At 38.9% G+C, this 6,000-nt stretch overlaps 1 protein-coding gene across 1 annotated transcript in view; it reads right to left on the bottom strand.

Moving 5' to 3' along the window:
* LOC146560951 (C-terminal-binding protein 2-like) overlaps window positions 1-3,961 on the bottom strand; it is an 89,451-nt gene extending 85,490 nt beyond the window's left edge. The window contains exon 1 of the mRNA XM_085296581.1: window positions 3,650-3,961. The gene's annotated coding sequence lies outside the window, so the exon portion shown is untranslated. The remainder of the gene's footprint in view (window positions 1-3,649) is intronic.
* Window positions 3,962-6,000: the final 2,039 nt, after the last annotated feature.

Here is a 6,000-nt window from a genome sequence, read left to right on the forward strand (position 1 = left end):
AAAATGCAATATGCTTTCAGTCCAAGGGAGGAAACAGATCCAATTTAGGAAAGCACTTAAAATAATGACATTTGGATCTTTTTATAGAATTCAAGCTGAGTAAGTTTCAGTCCATATTAACAACATCCAAAGTATTATTTACCATTTTGTTTGAGGCCACTGACACTGCTATTGTGAAATTCAAAATGTTCCATAGGCTTATAGTAACATTAGTAGGCTACTCAGCAACTATCTTAACACTTCAGTCTGTTTCCTATCACTTTACCATATATGCTGAAATGTTCGTGTTTAAGTAGCTACTTTTTTTTTTATGTAGTAGCAAATTGGGTATCCAGAATTGTATTAATCCTTTTTTTTACCAATATTAGTCCTGTTGGTAGCGATTATTACATTTATGGCATCGTGACATTCCTAATATGATCCCAGACATCCAGAAATTACGCAGCATCTCTCAAAAACAGTACAAGCAACAATGCACCTCAGTGATGGCATCACTTTGGATTTAATGTGTAGCTTTTGGCAACACTATGATTCTGCAGTTTTGCGTTTGATTGTCTCAATTAAAAATCTTAATGCTTTCAAATACAGCAGTGGGCTAGAACTTGCTTATTTCCTGGCTGCTGCATTAGCTAAACTGCAATTCAAATACATTATGTGGAATTGGCTAAGCTTTCAAAGAGGCTTGTAAGACGCCAGTGTTGCAGGACCAAAGTAAAAAAAAATAAATAAAGAATACACCCATGAGAGTATGGGGAGGGGGGAAAGGGTTTGGCTGTACATAAGAGCAACCACTGAGGATGTTTTCCTTTCTCCATACTGTGTATATCCTATCAGTGGTGGCAGACAAGAGTGCATGGCACCCACATGTACAAACAGCGAGTCAGAGAGCGCAGCGACTTTTAAGCACACTGAGCAAACAGGTCTTATCAGCGAGGAGAATCAGACACCTGCTGCTGTCTGCTGCAGTCCACATCCACTCTCCCAAAACTATCCTTGACAAGCAGAAGGAAAAAAACGACACACTCAGAGACACAGCACAACAGCACAGGGAGAAAGCAGGTGCAGAAGATTTGCAAAATGCACCAATTAAACTAAACACAGCAGATTTTTAAATGTGTGTTCTTTGAGAAAAAACTATTACCAGGCAGCAGCAGTTGTTAACATAGCACAACAGTTGCTCAAAGAATAATTAAAGTACAACTGTTCCCTCATCATTGTAATGCCTCTCAAGTGCTCAGCCCTCGGTTTGCAAAGTGCACTACATCACAGCGCAATCTTTGTTTTCAGCATCAAAGCCTTAATGCAATCTGAGGATTGAGTTGTAAGATGTCTAAAGATCTGTGTCACATGCGCTGAGGTGCAAAAAAACTTTTGTTGTTGTTGTGTATTGTGTTGGGGGGTTTTTTGTTTGTTTTTTTAACATGCAAATTTCAACTTCAAACTGTGACGAAATAAACTGAACTGGATAATTAGCTGTAGTTGATTTTTTTTTTTTCAAACAAAACTCGCATAAAGAAAATCAAAACCTAGACTTATCCGATAAAAGATTAATTGCAGTCATGCTCAAAGAGACCTGTGGTATAGTTGGTACATTTTCAGCCTCTTGCAACTGGCACAGTGCAATTTCACACCCGTTACCCCCTCTCCACAATGCACAGCAAAAAAATCACATGACAGTACAATCCTCTCAAACCAACCTACGGGAAGTTTTAGGGAGCCGTTAGTACTCTGGCCATTATGGGAATTGTCAGAAGAGCTCACAAGAGCTATTCCAGCAGCATCTAAATTACTGTGTTAAATGGAGAATTAGGCTCTGAGAATATGATTAACCAATTGTAATTGCTTTGCTTCTGTGACTTCAAAACAGGCAGTCGATGCATGATTATGATTTTCCTTTTGCTGTTGTTGTGCTTCTAGCTGTTCCTCTTTACAGAGTAATCATATCAACAACGGGACATGGATATAGTTCAAGTAAGTGCTCGCTTTCTTAATAAACAAAACATGCGACCTCTGTCCAAAGAAAAGCAAATGCCAAATAAGCGGGCACATGCCAGTAAGAGCAGCTGTGCTTTCAAAGACTATCATCTTTTCCTGCTCTGGTGCACTTGCTCCCCAGTTTGCATCTCAACTCTCCAGCATGGTATAACACAGTGGAGACACACAAATAAGTCCCTACACAAGCATGTTGCACAGCAAATCAGCCATATACAACGGTGCTCAGTACAAGCACAAATCATGTTCCTAATCACAGTACAGTGACTCCAGCAGTCACCAGGGAATATCTGTTGAGGCAAATGAGACTCCTGTTTTCCAGTACAAACACAGGCGCACAGGCACATCAACACCGAGCGCTACCATGAAGCACAAGCTGTGTCTGTGTGTGTATGTATGTATATATCATAAATATTAAAACGGTGATTTTGCATTTTCTTGGCATTTTCCCCTTCAGCGATGAATCAAAAGGCCTGATAGGAGCTGCCATGTACACTCTGATGCTGCCTGTGATGCATTTGCCTTGAGAGGCCAGCTTTCATATCTCAACACACACAGTCCACAAAGACAACAGGAAAGTAAGTTCAACCACCACCACAACTCCCCCATCAGAGCTGAAGGTTGGCAGATGAGGGGAGAGATAGGGAAAGGCAAACGGGGAGGGTGGTGCTGCAGGTGGGACTGAAGGAGCTGGGAAAAACAAAATCAGAATATCTGAAACTCCACATTATCTGATTCAAAGCAAGCCGAATTAAATGTTCGGCTAAATGTAGCGTTTAAAATGCAAACCCTGGGATCTGGAAGGGTGCAGGTCATGGCCTGCACATCATTAACAAAGGTCTTTTCTCCGCAGGAAGGCTCCACACTAAGTTTCCTTGCCTGTTGTGACAATGCCCAAGGGGGTAGAGCAGATGTCCGTTGCCAGCAGCACATCTGCATACAGCCTCTTATCCCCACCCCTTCACTGGCCAGACAATGGAGCCGCCCTCCTCGTCCTCCTCCTCCACTTGAAGCTTTCTTTCACTAGAGCCTCCAAATGCAGTTTTAAAAAAAAAAAAAGAAAAGAAAAGGGAGTGAGAGTTATGAGAATCAGTGCCTACTCTGTGCTTCTCAAAATTAAAAAATAGAAGGACCATCCTCTGTGTGAAAATGTGCAGATGCTCATATAGATATCTGATTGAGTGATTAACTTATTTGGCACTCACTAATTAGTATGCTACAGCTGATTAGAGATGTCCAAACTGATGCCAGGAAGAACTGCAAAATAGGCCTGCACCAGTACTAAACTTTTAATCAAACTCCTTCCGTGCATGTTCTTCCTGGTTTCGGATGAAAAATGAAAAAAAAAAAAAAATCTATCAATGCAATTTTTTAAATTTTATTTAAAGCACTCATAGCTGATCTTGATTGGACGTTTAATGAATGTTCACCGTTACCTTTTAATTGCCCAGCCTCATTAGGAACTTAATAAAGCCAATTTCCACATCACTATGAAGTGGAGTATCGGCTAATGTCTACTCCCACCCTCCCTTGTCTCTCCTTGCTGATGGCGCAGGGACACATGGACAGCGATGCGAGTATAGCTTTCAAAACTATACCCCGGTGGAGCACACACCGACATATTTTACACCACCTTTGCAATAATCTTGAATCCTACCTCGACTGGATGTTTACTGAGAGTTCAAACGTCGGCTTTGGGGGCTCCAGAAATAGCATCGCAGGCTACGCATTTCAAATTCGCTTGTTATCTCGGATTTAGATAATGATCCACCTTTAGATGACATAAAAACTTAATCCTGAACGCAACGGGACAATCTCCGGCGCAGGGAAACGGTGCCTGGTGTCGGTTTTTACGGGGGGAAGTAGCCTCGGCTCTCGGTGTGCCTGGTTATCCTGCTGTTTACTTATACGGTTCATAAACACTCCTATTCTTTTCCTCCTGCCAGAATTGAGAGGTGTGTATCAGTTTGCTTTTCCTTTTTTCCCCCTCTCGCTTTTTGAGTGAGGCGGAGCCTTTGCCCACTTCTCCCTCACACACACACACACACACACACACTCAACACTCTACACGCGGGCCCGCGCGCGCACAGCACAGATGAGAGGCTCTCCTTCCAGTTGATATAGATGGGACAGTAGGAATTTTCGAGATAGGCGATTCAGACTCGACTATTATTCAGTACATTTTCCTTCGTAATGTTAAGCCTCGGTTACTACAGTTAAATATGTTTTGGGGGGGGGGGGGGTTGTATTCATTGTCTTTTTCTTTGTTGTTTGTATGGTTTGTCTGAAAACTCTTGTCTTCTTACCACCAGCTCCTTTCAAACTTATTTATTGAACGTCTGAATTGAGATGCAGCAATGATTCCTTGTAATATCTTCTCCGACCAGTACAGAGACAATATATACAAATCTATACAGTGTCTCTAATACTAATTTAAGTACAGCTTATTAGTGTGCACAGGGTTTTAGTCTGAGCAGATAGACAGGATAAGCAAGTGTTATGTTCAACTCACATTGCTATTTTGTTACCCTAAAAATAAATAAATAAAATGAACAGACATTAATGCCTCACCTTTACAGCCTACACAAACAAAATGAAGCATAAGCAATCTATCATGACCTGATATATATATATATATATATATATATATATATATATATATATATATATATATATAATGCTCAAAATAACATAATACAACATGCCTGGATAATGCTAACAGTGTTAGTCACATAACAACTAACTGACAAGACTAACAGCCTGTTAGTATATATAATTTTTAAAGTAATAGTATATACTATTAGTATATTCTAAGATGGTCACACACTGCACAGATATTTAATCAAAAACAGAATTATATTCTACAAAAAATATATATAATATGGCCCAAATTTCTAAATTGTTATGCTAGTAATTTGCCAAAATTCAACTAGCAGACCTAACATTAGCTTACCCAGATGGTGCTTTTATATGGTGTAATGTAAAATGTGCTTCATGGCTAGCACTTGAGTACTGCTTAACTGGGGGGTTTTAACTAAGTAAAAAAAGAAAATAATAACATACATATACTATTATTAGCCAAATACCACCAATTAAAGTAATACATGGAATTTTAACTCAGATGCTTATGTGCAGGTTTAAACTGTCACCTGTGTTATACTGCATAAGCCCATGCACTCTAAAATCAGTGTCCTCAGTCATGGTGGTGCAGATACTTTAAGCTACTATTAACTAAATAATTAAAGCACCTTGAGGCGACTTTTGTTGTGATTTGGCGCTATATAAATAAAATTGAATTGAATTGAATTATTGTTGCTGAAACAACTGATTGGTTATATTTTACTTATAGTTGTAAAAGTATGTCAGTAGGATTCAGCTGAGGAAGCACAGTGACCTTTTTGGATGGTTCTGGAACCCCAGGGCATGTCCATAACCCTAATGCTGAGTGTACTTCAATTATGCTAATCATGCTAGCCAAGCTTTCTAATAATAACAGCCTACTTGAATTTAAAAGTATTCTCATATAAAAACAAATTTAAAAAAAGTTAGCAAACCTGAGCTAACACTTGTCAAAATACTATCTGATGCCTAAATTCTAAAACTAACATAATACAACATGTTATGTTATGTCAGTAGTTTGCCAGATAATGTTAACTCCCATAACTAGCATTAGCCATAACCTATGGTGCTTTTCCATGTTATATAAAATATGGCTGACAGCTAAGACTTTGAATTTAATTAATTAATTTGAATTAAATAAAAAGAATATATAAATTAGACCTATTAACATACAATAAGATTAGCCAAATGCCCAAATACCATCCATGAAATTGATAAATGTATTCTAGCTCAACTGCTTAATGCGCAGGTCAGAAGTATCACCCGTATGATATTACATAACCCCTTTTACACTATTTAAACACATTTAGCTGTAGGCATTAGCATAATACTGATTGATCACTTGAGATAAGCTTCACCATTCTCTTTGTTCGTGAAGTGCAGTTTAAA

Source organism: Mchenga conophoros, linkage group LG13, assembly GCF_057382185.1.
Source record: "Mchenga conophoros isolate Kocher_MC1m ecotype Shallow Benthic linkage group LG13, M_conophoros_male_GT1.1, whole genome shotgun sequence".
Lineage (NCBI taxonomy): Eukaryota > Metazoa > Chordata > Actinopteri > Cichliformes > Cichlidae > Mchenga > Mchenga conophoros.